Source organism: Hyaena hyaena, unplaced genomic scaffold (genome assembly GCF_003009895.1).
Source record: "Hyaena hyaena isolate Hyena2069 unplaced genomic scaffold, ASM300989v1 scaffold_170, whole genome shotgun sequence".
Taxonomy (NCBI): Eukaryota; Metazoa; Chordata; class Mammalia; order Carnivora; family Hyaenidae; genus Hyaena; species Hyaena hyaena.
In genome coordinates this window covers 1,921,208-1,942,341 of record NW_024080802.1, presented here as the reverse complement: position 1 = coordinate 1,942,341, position 21,134 = coordinate 1,921,208, and the positions used below count along the sequence as shown (strand labels likewise).

The 21,134-nt window shown below is 42.3% G+C and overlaps 1 non-coding gene across 1 annotated transcript; it reads right to left on the bottom strand.

The window, feature by feature from the left end:
* Positions 1-4,244: 4,244 nt before the first annotated feature.
* Positions 4,245-4,347, bottom strand: LOC120237086. The gene has a single exon (XR_005529851.1). It is a non-coding gene; the product is annotated as a U6 spliceosomal RNA (small nuclear RNA).
* Between the last annotated feature and the right edge of the window lie 16,787 nt (positions 4,348-21,134).

Sequence of the window (21,134 nt, the reverse complement as noted above, 5' to 3'; positions counted from 1 at the left end):
ACCTAATTTTCCTATTGATGGATATGGAGGTTGCACATAATCCTTTTTGTTATTACAGGCAATGGCTGCAATAAATATGATCTTTTGCACATTTACCCCCCTTGTACGTGAGTGTATCTGCAGTATAAAGTCTTAAATGTGGAATTCCTTGGTCAGAGCATGTGAATTTACAATCTTGATAGATAGCACTCAAACGCCCCATTGTACGGGTTTGCATTCCCACCAGTAACGTATTTCCCCATACCTTAGCTGACACCGCGTACTCTCAAATGTTTTGCCAATCTCCTAGATGAATATTGATATCTCCTGGTAACCTTAACATGCATCTCTCTTATTAAGAGTCAGGAAGAGCGTCTTTTTGGATGTTTAAAAGCTGTACGGATTGCCTTTCCTGTGAACTATTCACATTCTTTACCCATTTTTGATTGCCAAATAAATAAGTAAAATTTGTAAAACTCCCATTTTATTTTTATAAAAAAACCTTACTTTCGACCATAATATTAAGTTCACTGTAGCCACTGAACTTAAATACCATTAACGAATCATTAGTTTGAAACAGAAAACATGTGAAGGCACTCGGTAATCCTAAAGCGCATTTTGATACAAAACTCATTGATGCCTGACTTTTCCTTCTCAACTCATTATACATCTCATCTTGTAATTAAAACTGCTCTCACTCCTTAGAATTGCTCAGGGTCAAAGAGCCCTGGTTTTTGTTTTGTTTTAATCCCAGAAGGGTTGTTTGTTTTAAGCTCTGCCTTAGCCGTTATTATCTATGCAAACCTTCCAAGGAATTTTCACTCATTAAAATAACAGCCTTAATATACTCTCCCAGCATTCACAGGACCTGCCTTCCGCCCAAGCAGAAAGAAAAGAGTGAAACCAACTAAATATCTAAAAGCTTTTATTCTCACCCCCAGTTTCCTCCCTGAGAGGAGACTATCTGACCCACTAAACAGAGAAGTGAAAAAGTCCCCTTACTTCTCTTTCTCAGTCTGAGAAAGACTGTGACACCAAAGTGTCTTGTTTACAACCCCCAAATAACACATTGCTCTTGGCAGCTAATGCTCTTTAGCTGCTGATTAAAAGACACATATTTTACACAAAACAGAATATCCTGAATCGAAAGGATTTTGAATATTACTTTGAACTGGCTCTATCACAAGTACATATCAGGAATTAGCGGTAAGTGAAATGGGAGGTAAGGACACAATGCAGGTAGAAGAAAGCATCAGAGATAATAAGATGGAGATCAGTAAGTAGGCTTGTAAATAGCAGGGTGGATATAGGAAAAGCCACTGCCTGTTATCCTGGTTCTCCACACCAAGCTGGACAGACGTTACTAGATCCAGTCCTGTTGAGATGAGAGAAAACTCCCAGGAAACTTAGATGTGATTTAGGAAACATATTCTCAACCCAGAGACCCGTAGCTCTAGTAGGGTTTATAGATCTCCATTCATCGTTCTTACTGGGAAGAAAATAGACTTGTAGGCAGGAGGTCAGATAGAAGATACGATGTGATTTTTAAAAGATCTTGTCTTCGTAAAATTATCTAGAAAATAAAACCTGAGGCAAAGATCTCTTGCTAAGGCTCTGTTGCAAGGTACAATCAATCTAAAGGCTGAGAGAGAGAGAGATAAAGCAGGGAAGGAAGGAATGCAGATACCAGGTGGTGTGTTAAGGAACTAGCAATAACTTCATTAGGGAATTTGAGCCACTTGCCTGTCCTACAAGTCACCTTGCAGCAGCAGTTCATTGGGAGGGATATGGTGCTGAGCTGCCTGGAAGACACGGGCCTCGTCAGGGCAATTCTGGGTCCTGGAGTCCCTGATGCTCCTGTTACAGCAGATGTGGTGAGATGTGGTCTCACCAAACTCCCACCCTCACGAGTCCGTCCATTCAGGAAGAGGTGAAAGCCTAGAGAACAGGTGAGGCTGGGGACCCTAGAGAATCACAAAAAATTAGTTCCGTAATGACATCTTTTAAAATCATGAAAAGTACAATTTTAAAGCTTTTTAGGATTCAAGAATTAGTGCTTGTGAAGGTTCAGATGAATGACTTTCAGGTAAATGAGTCATCAAATCATAATGAGTATAGGGGTAGGAAACCTATTATTAATGAGATTTACGATTGATGAAATACTTTTTATGGTTATTCAGATTCGTTCCTGGACTGAGTTTACTCATTCTTAATCAGCTGATTTTTATTACTAAAGTTAATTTTTAAAAGAGTGTTCATGGGGCACCTGGGTGGCTCAGTTGGTTGGGTGCCCAACTTCAGCTCAGGTCATGATCTCACTGCTCATGGGTTCTAGCCCTGCGTTGGGCTCTGTGCTGACAGCTCAGAGGCTGGAGCCTGCTTCAGGTTCTGTGTCTCCCTCTAGCTCTCTGCCCCTCCCATGCTCACACTCTGTCTCTCTCTCTCTCTCTCTCTCTCTCTCAAAAATAAACATTAAAAAAATAGAAAAGTGTTCATGATTTTAAAAAGTGCTTTTAACACTTTTAACCACATTAACCACAATGTTTTGTTTCCAAATAGTATATAATTTGTGCTAAGAAACATATTTCAACTTCTAGATGCGTATTTTACCAAAACCCCTAATGCATCCAGGAGAAAGGTGACAAGGTCTAATCCTTCTGCACATTTGTGTGCTCACAGCAGGATCCTGTCCTATGGGTCTATGGTAGGGAGGGCAGACGACAGTGACAGAAGTAGGGAAAAATCAGTGAAAGAGAGTCTGTCAATGAAGTGAGTTTCATACATTTAAAAAATAAAGTAACAAAGACCCACCTTACCACATACATCCCGATGACATCCGGAAACTTATAGATAAGTAACAGGAGAGGCTAAATGAAGCCTTCTGAGAAAAGGGTTTCAAACTGTGTGTTCTGTTGAATTCTCGGGATTCTAGAAACATATTTCAGTTATCCAAGTGAAACAATCACAGTTGGTGTTGTCTCCATACACACAGCAAGAAGCTAACTTTGGGGAGCAACACATGGGCACTTGTTCCTGAGCTTGTAATATCTTTATGACCCTTTCACGCCCCCACCACCAAAAGCCCCACCAAGAACAATTTGTGTTTTCCTGCTTAATGCACATCTTATCTGAACGTGAATCTCTCTCCGGCTTCCCGATAGGCATTTGCCAATCCCTTATGAGGTTAGGAGCTTACACTATGGCATAGAAAGAGTATCTATGTACTTACTTCATACCCTGCAGGACAAAGAAGACAGTATGAGAAATTCTGCTGCCACTAATTGCATGCAGTTTCTCACTTCATCTTTCGAAGGTTTAATGTCAAAACGTGGAGGAGAGGATAAATTGTCCAATCTGGGTCAGAGCCTGAGTTTTCTGCTCTGCTGGAGTTCAGATGTCTGAGAAGAATCCATGTGGATGTGGGTTTGCATGTTAGCACCTGAAAGCGGGCACAGCCCCCACCCTGCGATGAATGTACGCTTCCCAAGGATTCATTCCAGAGGGTGGTGGAAGGGAACAACAGAGACAGCAATGTGCCCACACACACAGCCATCTGCCGTTCCAACCACATGTCTCTGCCCCCCCCCACCCCCTGTTTCCTGCAAATGATTCATCTATTCTTTTTCTCCTTCTTCAAAGATAACTGTGTAGGCATTTAAGGAGGGGAAAGTCATTAAGAAAAGTGGAATCTGGAGTTCCTGGGATGAAGTAGAGCCGATTAAGCAGTCTGGAATTTCACAAAGCAAGCAACGCGGGCGTGGACTCCGGGCCTCCTCTCTCCTGCGGCTGCATCAGTTCATAACAGGTCATCACCACCCGCCATGAACAGGTCAACAAAAGTGGCTGTGTGTGAAGTACAAGTGTGAGAGCTGCCAATGAGCAGAAGAGAATGGCAGAAGTCAGGAGAATGATTTAGGAGGGTTTTTTTTTTTTTTTTAAAGTAGGCGGAGCTTGAACTCAAAACCCTGAGATCAAGACCTGAACTGAGATCAAGAGTTGGAGGCTCAACTGAGCCACCCAGGCACCCCAGATTTTGGCTTTTCTGACTGGAGACACTGTTCATCTTACCCACCGTCATACATGGCTTCAGTCTCTAATTTTCTCTACTTATACACCAGTGAATTAGATCTTTGTGACTTCTTTTAAAAGTTTGTATTTAAATTCCACATAGTTAACGTACAGTGTAAATTAGTTTCAGGTGTACAATATAATGATTCAACACCCATACAACACTGGGTGCTCATTGCAACAGGAGCACTCCTTAGAAAAATGTGGAACGCATCACGAATTTGCAAGTCCTTCTTGCACAGAGGCCATGCTAATCTTCTCTGTATTGTTCCAGTTTTAGTCTAGGTGCTGCTGAAGCAAAGACTGTGACTTTTTAAATGGGTAGACCAAAAAGCTTCCTCTGCATCCTGCGTTAAAGGAGTCCCTAGGGGCACCTGGGTGGCTCAGTCGGTTAAGCGTCCTAACTTCAGCTCAGGTCATGATCTCATGGTTTGTGGGTTTGAGCCCCGCATGGGGCTCTGTGCTGACAGCTCAGAGCCTGGAGCCTGCTTCAGATTCTGTGTCACCCGCTCTCTCTGACCCTCCCCTGCTCATGCTCTCTCTCTCTCTCTCTCTCTTTCTCTCATAAATAAATAAAACATTAAAAAAAATTTAAAGGAGACCCTAACCAAGATGCCTGGGTGGCTCAGCCAGTTAAGCATCTGACTCTTGATTTCAGCTCAGGCCATGACCTCATGGTTCGCAGGATGGAGACCCACATTGGGCTCTGCACAGTGAGAAGCCTGTTTGGGATTCTTTCTCGCTTCCTCTCTCACTTTCTCTTTCTCTCTCAAAATAAATAAACTTAAAAAAAAAAAAAAAAAAGGAGACTCTAACCAGTAGTCAGAGAAGCTGAGTATGGTCAAAGGGTATTGGTGGCAACATGCTGTGTGGAAAGGGATTGAGCACATCCCAAAAGAGGTGATCCATAGATATTGGTTGAATTGCATCAAACTGGAATTCAAATCCTGGTTCTGCTTCTGCCTTCTAGGATATTAGGCAGGTTTGCAAACCTCTGGGAGTTTCATATATATGTTGAGGGATGAAGATATCTGCTTTATAGGGTAGGGTGAAGACAGAAGAGGGTAAGGTGTGTAAAGTGCTTTGTGTGGTCCTCACAGTAAGGTAGACATGTCAATATCAGCTGAACAAGAAAGTGCCGTAGCATTTCACTTCAATTTCTGCCACATCCTACACCTTAAAGCTAACAAGGTAAAGAACTCATAGGAGAAGTAGGGATCTCTGGCCAATACCAGTGAGGCTTTACCCATCAGGGAAGGACTTCATGTGGGACTTGCTAGTACAAGTGCATGGGACATAATCTCCTTGTTAATGTAAGTCATGGGGGGGAGGGGGGCAGGCAGAGCCTGATGGACACCTTCGTCCCAAACCCCAGGAGCCACCACATCCCCTGTGGCAACTGAGGGGCCCAAGGAATGAGGAGTGCTACTCCAGAGTAGAATATACAGATCCCAGATCAGACAGAGTTCTTAAAGTTGTTACCATAATGCCTCCATTTTCTTATCTGTATAATGGGTGTTACAATATAACTTACATCTTGGGTTGTTGTAAAGATGAAGTAAGATAGTCTATGGGAAAGATTGGGCATAGAAGCCTGGGACTGTGAGCAAGCAGCACACAAATGTCAGCTACTGTTGATTGTTTTCTATTTTTTGTCAGTATATGGCATTGTTAACAAGTACTTCATCCATTACCTTATGTATCAATTGATCGATTTTCATTTAATAAACAGGTGTTCACTCAGTCACTCCATTTATTTATCATCAAATATTTATTGAGATCTTACATCGTGCTGATATCATGCTAGGCTCAGGAGATGCCAAGACTCATTCGGCAAGAAATTCGAAGGCTAGTTGAGAGAGAGGCTGGTAAAGGAAAACAGGATGAGACAAAGTGTATTAAGGGTCATGATCGAGAGTTGTGTAAAGCGCTCCTGGCACCTGGAGAAGCCAGGAAGGGCTTCACAGAGACAATGCTCTTTGAACTGGGTCCTGAACGATGAGCAGCCTGGGGAGTTTAGGCTTACACATTTCAGGTAACAAAAAGAGCTGGCAAAAAGGGTACAACCTTCCAGTCATGGGGAGATGAGGTACAGCGAGATGGCCACAATTCATAATACTGTATGGTATATTTAGGGGCACCTGGGGGGCTCAGCCGGTTAAGTGTCTGACTTCGGCTCGGGCCATGATATCATGGTTCTGACTTCAAGCCTCACATTGGGCTCTCTGCTTTCAGCACAGGGCCTGCTTCACATCCTCTATCCATCCCCAACCCTCACAGCCCCTCTCCCATCGCTCACGCTCATGCTCTCTCTCGCCCTTAAAAATAAAATCAATATTAAAATAAATTAAATAGTTAAATAAAAATTAAAATAAATATTTAAAAGTTGCTGAGAGAGTAGATCTTAAAAGTTCAAAACAAAGCAAAACAAAACAAAAAAGAGATGGGAATGAAGTTGTGCAAACAGAAAGGACTGGAAGCCACGAGGACTTCGGTGTGGGTGGTGTCCCGCCATCTGCCGGGCACCTTGCCCTGAATTCAGACGCGACCTCTGGCTGGGGCCACTGAGCCCCACCTGCAGCTCAGCCCGAGCCCAGGTGCCGGCCCAGGTCTGCTCTCGGGCGGAGGAAATACAAGTCGTTCACCGACCTCGATGTCTGCTCAGCTTGGGCTATGGATTCTGTTCCGAGCTCCTGCTTCCCTTCCCGCTGTGAGATGTCCGCTTTATCCCTCGTGACAGGCTTTATCTGCTACTCCAATTCTGGCAACTGCGTTCTTCTTTTTCTTTCCTCCACGTTTCGCCTCTAAGCTTCTCCAAAACTGGAATCCTGCCTTTTCTCTTTGGCCCTCCCCAGAGCTTGGGTCTTCTCTCAAGCCCCGTCCTTGGCTCTGGGGCTCACTCCAGGCTGTCTGGTCCATTGGAAGTTATTGCCTGCCAGATTCCTCCTCCGGGGGTCCCAGAGTGACCTGCAAATGGCTGAACCATCTCTTTACCCCCTAAACAAAAACTCCCATCTACAAGTCTGTTTCCACTGTCTGGCGGCACTGCCCTCGGGACCTTCATATCAACAAAACTGGTTTGGCACCACCACTGATTGAATTCCTAATTCATGACTATTGCCGATGAAATATACATTCCCTTGCTGTTAAAAGTACCGCCAAACACACTTTTTAGGATACAGTTATGCCGTAAGCTTTTGTAAATTCACCGCAAGAATTTGGACTAATACCACCTGTCCGATAAAACTATTAGAAAGGGGCGCCTGGGTGGCTCGGTCGGTGGAGCGTCCAACTTCGGCTCAGGTCATGATCTCACATCACAGTTGGTGAGTTCGAGCCCCGCATCGGACTCTGTGCTGACAGCTCGGACCCTGGAGCCTGCCTCAGATTCTGTGTCTCCCACTCCTTCTGCCCCTCCCCTGCTCACATTCTGTCTCTCTCTCAAAAATAAATAAACATTAAAAAAAAAAAAACCTATTAGAACATATGCTACCCAGGTGCCTTGGTTTTTGTGGGCCCAGGCTTGCCTGTATTGACTAGCATTTTATGGCATGTACCATTTTCCTTGACATTGCTCAGGAGATTAGGACACCAGTCATATGCTGCCAGCCACAACTTTCAGAAAACAAACTTGGGAATAAAGTCACAAGAAGAAATGAGGACCATTTGGAAATTTGAGAACCCACACGTTCTCTGTTTTTTTGGTTGTTGGTTTTTGGTTTTTTTTTTTTTCCCCCAGGAAGAATTTCAAAGTTTCAACCTGTTCTAACTCTAGCCCATCTGGCTACTTTATTAGTGACATCAGCAGCATCTTCTAATGCTCTCATCTGAGGCAGTACTTTCCAAAAAATTACAGAAAGAACTTTTGGATTTGATGTACCATATTTTGCCCATTTTTTTTTCTTTGAAAAAATAAATCCCAACTGGAGAGCATTTTAGAGAGATGCTCTAAATTTCTATGTGCATAGAAATATTCGGTGAGTCATGCCTAGTATTGTAGGTCTATTCCGGTGCGTGGGGTTTCCAGAACAATTACATAAGTGTTAGCATAGCCAGGAACTTTTGACATTTGTGGCAGCTTAATGGAGTTCTTTTCATCATTGAAAATATCCTAATTGTTGTTTCCTTAAATTTAAAATGCATAAAACTGGTGAAGCAGTATAAATTGATTTTGAGGCATTTCCATCAAACGTGCTTTGTTGGCAAAGAGACTGAAGAACATTTATTTGAAATGAAATACAGGTGATGAAGCTGTAACAAATACAATAATCTAATCATTCAGCAGAAATTGCTTTAGAGTATAAATGGTACATGAGACATTTTTCTTTTTCCTTCTACCACCCAGCAAGATTTTCTTTACAATCTGAGTGCTGTAGCATATTGTTTACTTAGGCAACATTAAAAATGGGAGTTATTCAATAATATGGTTTTGAAAATGCTGGGATTCCAAAAGTTACTAGAACATAGCCATACCTTGCTTTTTATTTATCAGAAGACTGCCTAGAAAATAATGGGATATGTCAAGTACCACTCATATGTTTGTAAAAATGTTAGTTACCTCTGTTTTGTTTTGTTTTTGTTTTAAGATACTCAAGTTCCTAGGTTTTTTCCAGTAAGAGAAACTAGAGAAGGATTCAACTAGAGCTGTTATCAATTCATCTTTTCCATCTCACAAGTGAGCTCTCCCCCACGCCCCCAGGCCAGAGTTTGGGGACTTTCTAGGGACGATTAAGTCCTTAGTTCTTATAGATGTTTGTTTAGTGTCTTGCACAACTTCCCTATTGGCTTATTTTCCTGCAGAGAGGAGGTTGTAGTTATGGGTGTCCCTGTATTTGCTGGTTCAAAAGACTGGTTCAAAGGACAGGCAGGCAGAGAGGGTATGGACTCACAAAGGTTGTTGTCTGCTTGTCCTTTCAAAGGGAAAGGATGGTCCATCAGGTCCAACCCTGCACACCCAAGTGCTGTTGGATTCTTTCCACATGACCACAAGTACTTGAACACTTTTCCTCTGTAGCAAAGCCTGTAAGCACAGAGTACCCTGGGAATCCCTGTAGGCGAGGCTGTGTGAACCTCGTGGGCTGTGGGTGTGTAGGGGAGAATGTAAATGGGATCACAAATGTAGTAAGTATGCTTGTGACTTGAAGTCATCATTAGAGTTTGCTTGTTGATGTTGGACTACTATGCGCTGTCCAGGACTGCTTCTAAGAATCTACTGAACATGTACCTCTGGGGCTTAGCAGATAAGATGAAAAGTGGAATTTGGTATCCCTGCCAAGATTTCTAGATAATGGGAATGAATTTTTAGGAGGAAGTGATGTTCATCCCAGGGCTGGGAGGGTGGAGTAGGAAGAAGGCAGCCTTAGCAAGGAAAAAAAAAATGCTTCCAAAACCAAAGCCAAGTCAAAACATACCCTCTAGACCAACAAAAAGAGGCGAGGGGAGCTGTCTTCCTCTGTTTCACAAAAACTCCTCATCTTCCTCTACATATTCCTGGCTTTCTGTATCTGGTTGTCACCAAGTCCAACTAGCTCTGTCTCTTCTGAGTCTGGAATCTATCTTCCCTTCTCCATTTCTCCAGCCACTGAGTTCAATCTCTTTTCGTCGTCCACCTGAATAGCCTCCTCACTGGTCTTCCTGCTTTCCATCTTCCCCCAACAACCCATAACTCATCAAGGGGATCTTTCATTATTTTATAATGGGAATTTATCGGGAGTATTTCTGTCAACTGTCAGGACAGACCAGAAGACTCAGAAATTGATAGAAACTGGTGGAGATGGGAGTGGGATAGATCTAGGAGCTAATCATCAGTGTTGCCAGTGCCCTGCCCTGGAATGAATGATCTTCCATCACTTCTGGGGAATTTTTTTCTAGCTTCCTTTCCTCTTTTCAAGATTTTCATTCTAAAGAGTGACCATCGCTCCAGGTTGGTCAGGTGGCTATTCGGTGGTGAGTAGAGGGTTCGGGGCACCTGATTTAACAGTCTCCCTACACTTTCCAATAGGGGAGAGGTAACCCTTCAAAAGGAAATAAAAACGGAGTAGATAATCATAAAAAATTAGCATGTGCCCATGATATGTTGATTATAGAAGGGACACCCAAGGCCAATGGAAATATATATATATATATAAAATCCTGTTGTAGTCTGATATGCTTGTTGACTTATCTCTCTTTCCCAATAGATGCTGAAGTCGTTGAAGAAGAACCATGTCTTATTCACCTTTGTATGCCCAGCCTCTCAAGATACATGCAATAAGTATTCATTGTATGAAAGAATGACTCAAAATCTGTTTAAATGAAAGCTTTGTTTCATCTAGTCTCTAAGCTTCTGAGCTTACTTTATGGTCCCCAGCCTTCAGAGATCCTTCTTCCTGAACTAATGCACTCAAAGCTGAACTCAGTGGTACTCAGTCCACTCACCCTCTGGGTGCTCCAAAAGGGAAAGGGAGAGAGACAAGAGACTATATGTCAAATACAAGCTTCTTCCTGGTCCTGTTCATCCATCTTTTCTATCACCGTTTGGTCTTCAGGAACTCCTAACATGCATTTGTTCCTGGGATGCATAGTAATTCTTGATGAGCTGATATCTAACTATTTCACTTGACATAATGAATGGAAAGAATGTGTTTGGAAATCAAACAGATGTAAGTCCCAATATGAACCCACCAGTTACTAGTTCTGTGACCCTGGATACTTTTGTTTTAACTGCTCTGGGTCTTGGATTACACATATGTCCACCGCAGATACTACAAGTGTAAATGAAATAATATATGCAAAAACACTTGTCAAAATGCTTGTGTGACAGGTGTTCAGTGAACATCAGCTCCATTCTGCCTTGGTGGCTTATAGTGACAGAGGCATGAGAGAAATTGCAGGACTAGAATAGATAATTTGAACAGAAAGGAAAAAATAAAAGCAGAATGAACACAATAATTTGTTCTAACATGAATCAAACTCGATTACTAACTTTTTACTGAACTCTAAAACATACTAAAGTTTAAAAAACATTAAAGAGGGGCACCTGAGTGGCTCAGTTGGTTAAGTGTCTGACTCTTGGTTTTGGTTTGGGTTATGGTCTTCACGGTTCCTAAGTTTGAGCCCCACTTCAGGCTCTGCACTGACAGTGTGGAGTCTGCTTGGGACTCTCTCTTCCCTTCTTTCTCTGCCCCTACCCCACTTGTGCTCTCTCTCTCTCTTTAAAATAAATAAACTTTAAAAAATAATAAATTAAAAATGTTAAAGAGTGGACTTAAGGGACAAACAAGCCCATATATATTTCTAATACAACAACAGGATTAGCTATTCCCCAAACCAGAACGCGCACAAGCATAACACTGGAAGGGATGTCCTCTCCAGTGTGTGGCATTGCTTTGTTCCATTCCAGGATGCACTGGGGTGAAGTTCTGGTCTTAGCTGTCATAGCTAGCTAGCTACTATCAGCAGAGAGGCCACTTATATGGAAACCCCAAGGCAGAATAGATCAAGGATTAGAGAGACAGCAAGCATTCAAATGAGCTAGTTGCCTGGGAGGCAGGGGGTGAGGAGGGGCTCTGCTCAATAACTATTTTCCACTCCTCTGACCTGCTCCTTTTTCTGGTTTATCTCATCAATAAAAGAACATGTTCGATTATGTGTGGTATAATTAATTATATAATGTAATAAAAAATTATATATATAGGTCAGTTCTAGCAAAAGGAATTAAAGAAGCATCTTTGACTATGACTGTACTTTTGTTTTCTGTTCTCATTTAAGAAATCACAAATAAAAATTCAAGGTACTGCAGTGGAAATATAATTTGAGTTTCTCTGAAATTAATTTTTGTTAAAAAAAAAATGGGTTGACCCGAGGAGAAATAAAATCAACTCAACAATTCCAAGGTTGGGTATGATACCCACTTCTGTCTCCAATACCCCTCCTCTTGCCCATTTTTCTTTTTCTCCTAAATTCTAAGCTGCTTACACATCACAGATTGTTCGTGAGGAGGGGTGTATGCTAGCCCAGTGTGGGAATGCCTAGTATGGGAATGCTAATTCATGGTCTGGAGGATAGAGAAGGTATGAGATAGAACCGGAAGACAATGAGCTAGAAATAGACTAACCCACCTCCACACCTCTCCCCATAAAACTCCCCACTTCGCTGCCAAAGGAGAGTCACAGTGCCACGCAAGCCTGACCACAGACAGGCTTGATTTTTTTTGGAGACTCACTTATGCCTGATAGGAGAAACAATTATCAATCATGGAGCCTTCCCTTAACCTGGTCAAGGAGGGGACAGAGCCATGATTGAAACTAGGTATGTCAGATGCTCTTAACCTGGAATTCTGATGTCAAGAGAAGTGACACAAAAACTCAGAATGATCCCAAATCATTTACTCTTTGACAGCAATGGCCAAAGGAAACCCCTTATTCCTAACAGCTGAATTCCTAGAGCTTCTCTTATACTTTTATGCAACAGCTTTTCAGCCTCTCCTGTTCTGTGAGCTACTCTCTATCCTTCTTATAAAAAAAAAATCATTTAATGTTTTTATTTATTTCTGAGAGAGAGAGAGAGAGAGAGAGAGAGAGCATGAGCAGGGGAGGGTCAGAGAGAGAGGGAGACACAGAATCTGAAACAGGCTCCAGGCTCTGACCTAGCTGTCAGCACAGAGCCCAAAGCAGGGCTTGAACCCACAAACTATGAGCTTGTGACCTGAGCCGAAGTCAGACGCTTAACGGACTGAGCCATCCAGGTGCCCCGAGCTACTCTCTATCCTAATAAATTCATTTGTTTAAAATATCCAGACTTCACTTCTGTTATTTCCATCACAGAATTCAGACTAACATACTTCTCAGATGCTACAGGCTCCAATATTCAATACGAAAGGTCAACATTTGGAAGGTGGAGAGAGTTACTTGGGGTCAAGCATTTACTAAGGTACCAAGTTCACTTTTTCTCAAGCCATTCAAATCCCAGATGTTGGCTTAATGACAATTCTCACAAGCCTAGGAAGGCAAAGGAGCCCCGGAGGACATTTTCCCAGGGTTAATCTGGTTGAGATCACCAGTTTCTCTAATTCTGCCAAAGTAATTCCAATAAGCCTCACAGATTCTAGAAAAAGGTCAATGGTACAGGTCTAGATGGGTAAGTTTAAATCAGTCTTTTAAGAGGCAGAGCCAAAGTTGCATGGTAATTATATAACAGATTATGATGGAAAAGCAGCCGCTGCAGTTAGGTCAATAGGCATTTAAAAAAATCACTGCGTGGGAACCCTTTCAAACCACAATGGAGCCTACATTTCCCAGAAGATCCTCATTCCTTCATTCGGCAGCAATTTTAGTTCACTGGAACCACAGTTTCTGCACGAAAGCAGCTGAAAAAGAGACTGTATTTTACTTTCCTATAAGCAGCATCTCCTGGCAATGGCATTTTGTATCCCTAAGATGTCACAGTCTTTTGAAGTTATTTTCAGTTTTGGTTTGAAAAGTGTCCTAAATTAGCAATACCCAGCCTTCTCCTCATGGAATTTTGGAGTTTAGGGAGGTAGGGGGGAGGGGTACGTACATAAGAGAGAAAGTTCTTAAAACATTTGCCAGAGTCCTCCTCAGTCTGTTGAAATGTTTTCTTTTCAAAATCTGTTTGTTTGTGGGGGGAAGGGGGAACTTGTTGGCTCAGTTGGTTAAGCGTCTGACTCTTGGTTTTGGTTCAGGTTATGACCTCACAGTTCAGGAGTTTGAGTCCTTCATCAGGCTCTGCGCGGATGGCACGGAACTTGCTTAGGATTCTTCCTCTCTCCCTCTCTCTCTGCCATTCCTCTGCATGTGCTCCTCTCGCTCAAATAAAAAAATACACTTAAGAAAAAGAAACTTAGAAAATTTGTTTGTTTTTGCAGCAGGTGCCATTCCAGCATCCAAATGGGGAGGAATCTCCATATATTCTTTCATTCAACATTTGGTGAGTACTTATTAAGGGCCAAGCACTATACTCCGTACCAGGCACTGGTAAACCAGACAGGCAGGGTGCTTACCCTTGAAGAACTCCTAGCCCAATGGAGGGAGACAGAAACAAACATAATTTCAGATCCGCTTGGCGCATGGGCAGCCCCTGGGTCCAACCAGTGGGTTAAGGAGAGGTCTGAGGTCCTTACTTTCCAGGTAGAAATGGTTGTATGTGTGAAGTAGCAGTTTGGTAGACAGACCCTTCAGACCAGAAAAGATCAAAATGGGAAACTATTGATTTCAAATACGTTTAAAGAAAGAAAGGCTTTTAGGGAAGGTCTTGCTTCCAATGATGTATTTCAGTTATTTCTTTGCGTTGCTCATTTGGAATCTTTTATAAGTACCTTGCATTTGTAGAATGCACTCTGATTTTGCAGAGCCCTTTCATTTGGTCCTGAGAGAAGGGCTGCACAAATATTATCCTGATTTCACAGATAGGAAGATGGAGGCTCACACGACCTTCCCAGGGTTCTCAGCTAGCCAGGCTTTCCCCTTTCCTGCTCAACACCATGGTCCTCACTTCTCTTCTACTTGTCTTGCCGCCATCTTTTTCACCTGGCACAAAATCCTCTGCTACTGAGTGTTTGATTGGGATTAGCCAGGATATTTTGGTTGGGACGCAGAACATTCCTCCCGACATGCACGCGCTTTTGGAAAGTGCATACTCCTTGTATTTGCTTCCACCATTGATCAGAAATTATTATTTTTAAACCTTTCTCTTCCTGGCTCAGAGACCATTGAAGAGAAGAACCAAGTTTCCAGCAGGACATTTGCTTTCCCGGCAGGGATAGTCATACAAAGCATCCAGAGAGGACACTGCAAACGTAGTTATTGTTTTGCATCAAACACCAGAAGCAGGAACACCGATGCCAAATTAATAATAGCAACCTCTGAACTTATAATAGTAAGAGTATTGGCCTTCCATGACCCATTTGCCTGATTCATCCATCCCCATAACATTTGATTAATTAAAGGAGAATAGTATAGAAACTACATACAGATAAACCTTTATTGTAATAATATGGCCTCTACTCATGAAAGGTAACATTTCTAAGCAATTGTGAACTAGGCATCTTTCAACAGAAGTCTCCCCTTCCACCTGGAGGCATTCTGAGAAGAACGAGCCTGGAGAATGATTATCTGTTTCATAAGAGTATATTTTTCTCAAGCTTTCAAGGGAGTCATCGTTGAAAAACTCATAAACAGAAAGTTAATTTGTAATAAGCTGATGGTGATAATACAGATTTTATGACTTTTGTTGTTTTAGTTATCTCTTTTCTTCTTTTTTTAAAGAGCTCAATAACTGCGCTGGATGTTAGCAATCCATTAGCTCTAGAGGGAACATTTTTAGTTCCCAGAAAACTCATTTTTACCTCCCAAATCTGAACCTGCAAACACAAAAAGCTCTTTGTCTTATGAAAAGGATTAGTATTAGTTGTTTCCAAAAGATTAGGCCCATTGATCTGAAGCAACTGTGCTTCTAAAACAATGTAGGACATTATCAATTTTAACCATTTGTCCAGGAAGCTACGCTTACACTAATGTTATTTGTCCAGCTGGGTATACGGACCAGGAGGGAGAAGATCAAAGGGCTTGGCGATTGCATAACACCCAAGATCTATTCTGATCATCAATCAAGCCTGGAGCACATGGGCTTGATTACAAACGCCTCCATACACATCCTTTTGGGATGCTGATAAGTGGAAGGCAAGGCTATCTGTAATGGCCACAATCCACTTCAAGAATTCCTAGGATCTCTTTTTAGGTCATTCTGTAGTCCTCCTTAGTTTTCTGCATGGTGAGCACACAGAAAGCACAAGATGAAAACCCTAACATGCAATTTGCAGCAATGGGCCCCTTGGGATTTTTTTTTTTTTAAGCACATAAAAAGCAGTGTGGGAGGTGACCTGTGGAAATATGTGTGCCACCCCTTGATGGGCCTACCTCCCCCCTCTCCAGGGAGGAAGGCTGGGCTGCTGTATCCCCATTCTGCCCCCGCCTCCTCACTCTAATGGCAGCAAGGCCATGGGGAACACGGGAAAAGTCACTCAGCAGGGAAAGCAGGAGGCTGGGAATGGGAGGGGCCAGAGCAGGAAGAGAGAAAACACAAATGGCTCCACAAGAAAGGAAAAATGGCAAGAACAGAAAAATACATCAATGAAAATAAACAAAACGTCAATACAAAACTCACAGGCGGCATTTACCTGAGAAGCAAGAAAGCTAAGGAGGCAACTGAAAGTCGAACAGTGTAAAAGTGACAGGCAGTGCAGGGAGACTACACCTTGCCCAGCAGGGCGGCCAAGGGGACACTCCATTCCAACCAGGCACCTCGGAGCTGGCCCGTGACTGTGCTCTGAATGACACCTGGCCTCGCTGGGATGCTTGGCAAGGAGCTTGCAGGAAGGTGCAGAGAGGGAAGGGATTGCAGAGAACCTGCCGGCATGCCTCTTCCCTTTCTGAGGTTGAAAGCTTCTCAGAGAACGTTAAAGGCTGACAGCTAAACTTAATCAGGGTTAAATCACCGAAATGATGAAGATGTTCTTATGCAACACAAATGGAGAGGGAATCCGCCAGCACTTTCCCTACAAGGTAATGTTACAGGCTCATCAGAGCAGCCCTACAGTTTGGAAATGTTTCGGAGTAAGTAAGGGGAAGCAGGGAATGTGAAGTCTGCTTCACTGCCAATGTGTTCTGGGGACTGGAGTCCTATCGGTTAAATAGGCGGGGCCCACAGCAGGTGTTCTGCATGGACAGTGCTCACCTGCTCTCTGTTCAGCAAAGATCTTCATACAAGGCATCCTAACAACATTCTGTTTTGAAGATAGTCCTTTTTCCTTGGGAAATCCAAATGTTTTCTGGAAAAAGAGCTGGCATAAACCATACAACCAGGGACTGGGACTGAATGACACATTAGTCTGTTTCAGGAGAGTTCAGCAGTCTGATTTTGTGCCATTTCAGTCATTTTAGAAAGTATACAGGTCCCATTCTGGCTCATACTGGCTTACCACGTGATTTGTGGTCTTTAAAAACCAATGCTGAATTGGGGTGCCTGGGTGGCTTGGTCAGTTAAGGATCCAACTCTTTTTCTCCACTCAGGTCATGATCTCACTGTTGGTGATTTCAAGCACTGGTGGCTTTACCTCCGTAGTCATCCTTCCCCAAATCCATAACCTTTGTCAAACCCTGAGAAAAACATCAGATAAACTCTATGGACAACATCCTATAAATTACCTAACCAGTAATTCTCAAATTGTCAAGGTCATCAAAAACAAAGAAAGGCTGAGAAACTATTACTAACGAGTCTAGAGGAGCCAAAAGAGACATGACAATTAGGGGAGCCTGGGTGGCTGAGTGGTTAAGCATCCGACTTTGGCTCAGGTCATGATCTTGCGGCTCATGAGTTTGAGCCCCGTGTGAGGTTCTGTGCTGACAGCTCAGAGCCTGGAGCCTGCTTTCAGGTTCTGTGTCTTCCTCTCTCTCTCTCTGCCCCTCCCCTGCTTACACTCTGTCTGTCTGTCTGTCTCTCTCAAAAATAAATAACATTAAGAAAAAAAAACAGAGACATGACAACTAAAGTAGTGTGGTGTCATGGATAGGATCCCGGAACAAGAAAGGACATTAGGTAAAAATGAAAGGAAAAAGTATCAGCTTTAGTAAATAATGATTATTCTGTAGTTGTGACACACGGGCGATGCTGATGTAAGACATTAACAATAGGGGAAACCAGGTAGCGGATATGTGGGAACTCACTGTACTGTCTTCGCAATTTTTCTGTAATTCTAAATGTATTCTAAAATTGAATGTTTATTAAAAAATAAATGTTAAAAGTTAAAAGTCAGAGCTCATGGTTTGGTAAAACCAGTCACTTGAATCCATTTCGGGTTTCTGCTTATGGTATTCCCAGTGTCCCATGATTACTGATATTTGACCAAGAGGAAAGTTGAAACATAAAGACAAGACTGAACACAAGGTGAGGGGCCTCTAGAACTCATCTGTTTGCTTCTCCATTCAAGCACGTGGCCTATGGGGCTCATCCAACTACCTCCTACAAGGATGTTGGGTTATAAAGGAGTTTCAGGTGACATCTTTTTAAGCATCTAGGTCTTTCAAAAGGATACTTTGGAATCCTAAGGAATGATTTTACAATGGTAGAATTTCCAAAACATGAACCACTTGGTTGGAGATAAAGAATGGCTCCATTGGTCCTTAAGCCCTTTGTACTCCCTGGGCCAGCCACTACTCAGATGACACAAGGTCAGCCAGTCGGGATTAGGGCAGTGGCCATAAATCCGTATTCCTAAGGTCATGAGTTCCTGGAGCCCATCAGGGATAACGTGACTTCTCATCTTGCTACGTGCCATACGGTCAGAGTGGTAGTGAGTTCTGGAGGCCGTGACAGCAGGAGACTGTAGTCAGCCTCACAGAGACAACCTGTACCTTGCTTTCTGGTCTTTAATAACCTGAGGTGTTGCTGACAGCTATCTAACCAGTTTCTGCAACTGCCACCATGAGAACATGACAGACTTTGGACTCATAAAATCCTGAGTTCAAGTCCCCACATCCAAATTGGCCACTTCCTAGCTTTGTGGTTGGGGTCAAGCTAATTACTCTTCCTGATCTTCAGGTTTTTCATCAGGAACAACAAGGCTGATCGTTATCCCACTTTGAAGGATTGGTGTGAGGATTAACCACATGGAGTGTGTGAGAGCCCCTTGCCCAAAGTCTGAAACATAGCAGGTGCTGACCAAATATTCTTTTCCCTCCTCTTTCCCTTCTTTTCTCACACAGCCAGGACAATGGGGACAGGCACAGCCTGGACGGCTCAGCCCCTTCCACAAACACCTCTCTCTGTTCTCACAAGATTAGCATTTCTAATAGGATCAGGAATTCTGTTAATTCATTGATCATTAATCCTGAGGTGTGCAAATAATCTCTTCTGATTTGTGCAGTTCCAAGCAAATGCTTTCTTAGGGCATGCATTTAAATTTTTTAAATTTATTTATTTTGAGACAGACAGAGAAAGAGAGAGAGAGAGAGAGAATTCCCAAGTGGGCTCCATGCTGTCAGCTCAGAGCCCAACACGGGGCTCAATCCCATGAACCATGAGACCATGACCTGAGCCGAAATCAAGAGTTGGAAACTTAACTGGCTAAAGCACCCAGATGCCCCAGGGTGTACATTTATTTATTATTATTTTGTTGTTACTCAGTGTGAAGGTCGAATTTTATCTCACCAGAAATTGTCCGGGCAGATCTCTTGTTGGACAATGAAAGTTCACTGAATCCAGGAGCTATGCAAAGTAGACACCAAAAAAAGGTTGTTTAAACCAAGACAGGACACTTTGCAACAAACAATCCCACTGTATCTCTGGTAGAACTGTGGGGAGAAATCAGTAGGAAGCAGATGCCTAAGAAGGCTAAGAGTAGTGGGGAAAAAGAAGCCAAACAATATATGTATTTAAAATAGGTTAATAAAATAAAACAAAGTAAAAGAAAATAAAACGCGAGTGGCCAGTAAGGGTGAACGAGAAAAGAACCCTCAAAACAGAGACAATCTGAAGGTGCAAAGGCTGGAGAAAGTTCTGATCTGAAACCCTGATAGGGGCTCAGAAGGGAAATTTCTCCTAACACACAGGCCATTTATATTCCTGAATGGCGGCCGCCTTTGCCATCAGTGTGTTTCTTTCATGCCAAGGGTAGAAACGCGCCGTTCTTCCAGGCCCGCCTTCTCTGCAGCATGGCCACCTGCATGGTGCAGCTTACATCTAACTGATAGAAGAAAGCTTCTGTGTCTTTGTAAACCGAACCAGCAGTAAACAAGCAGACTTCTAGTATTTTTATTTTTCACGGTCTGCATGATACCATGACGGCGACAGCATTCAAGGAGGCCATCATTTAGACCTAACATGATCTTGAGGGATTCCACAGAGATGTTTCTCAATTTGACCCAAACGGGTCTTCTGAACCCTTGAGGGAGGGAGGGTGGGCATGGATTTTCATGGTTTTACTGCCAAGTGTCCTTGCTCTGTTATTTTAGAAAACTTTTTAATCAAACAGGTGTACATGTTGATGGTGAAAAAACTTGACAGTGAGGACCAGCTAAATAAATATCACCCATTATCTCATTAACCAATGATAATGCTATCATTGCTATTTTCTTTTTCTTTTAAAACTATGTTTACAAAAAAAGTTTACATTTTTATATAAAAGTTTAATAAAAAATGTGAAAAAGAAAAAAAGCACCCATCATTATTCAACCTTAACCACTATCAGAATTTTGGTATTCTTTTTTCAGGTACTATTTCCCTCTCTATGAATACCATTCCTTTTTTAACATGGTAACACCTCTACCACCTGTATACAAACTATATGTATACAAACTATATGTACAGTTTAGTACTGTGACATTTTTACCTGACATTGCCAGAAGTTTTTCAAGATTACAAGGTTTCTCTTCATCTTTATTTCTAAAGTCACAGTAATATCACAGAGTAGTTGTCTGTCGCTTATATTTACCTATTTCCCTATAGTTTGAATATATATATATATATATATATATATATATATAGTTTGAATATACATATATGGCTGTTTCTAGATTTTGTTGTTAAAAATACCACTGTGTCAAAGTAGTACAAGAATATTGTATTTTTCTTTTTTTTTAAGTTTATTGTATTTTGAGAGAGAGAGAGAGTATGCAAGCAGCAAAGGGGCAGAGAGAAAGGGAGAGAGAGAGAATCTCAAGCAGGCTCCTCACTGTTAGCACAGAGCCTGACATGGGGCTCAATTCCATAAACCATGAGATCATGATCTGAGCCAAAATCAAGAGTCGGATGCTTAACCAACTGAGCCACCTAAGTGCTCCAGTAACACTATATTAAAAAAAAAATTTTTTTTAAGAACCTGGAAATGGTATGATTTTGTTACCTCAGTTGTTTATTTTTCTTTTTTTATAATTAAAAATACTTTTTAAGTTTATGTATTTTGAGAGAGACAGAATGCGAGCAGGAGAGAAGCGGAGACAGAGGGAAAATCTCAAGCTTGGGCTTGGACTCCAGAAACTGTGAGATCATGACCTGAGCGGAAACCAAGAGTCTGATGCTCGACCCACTGAGCC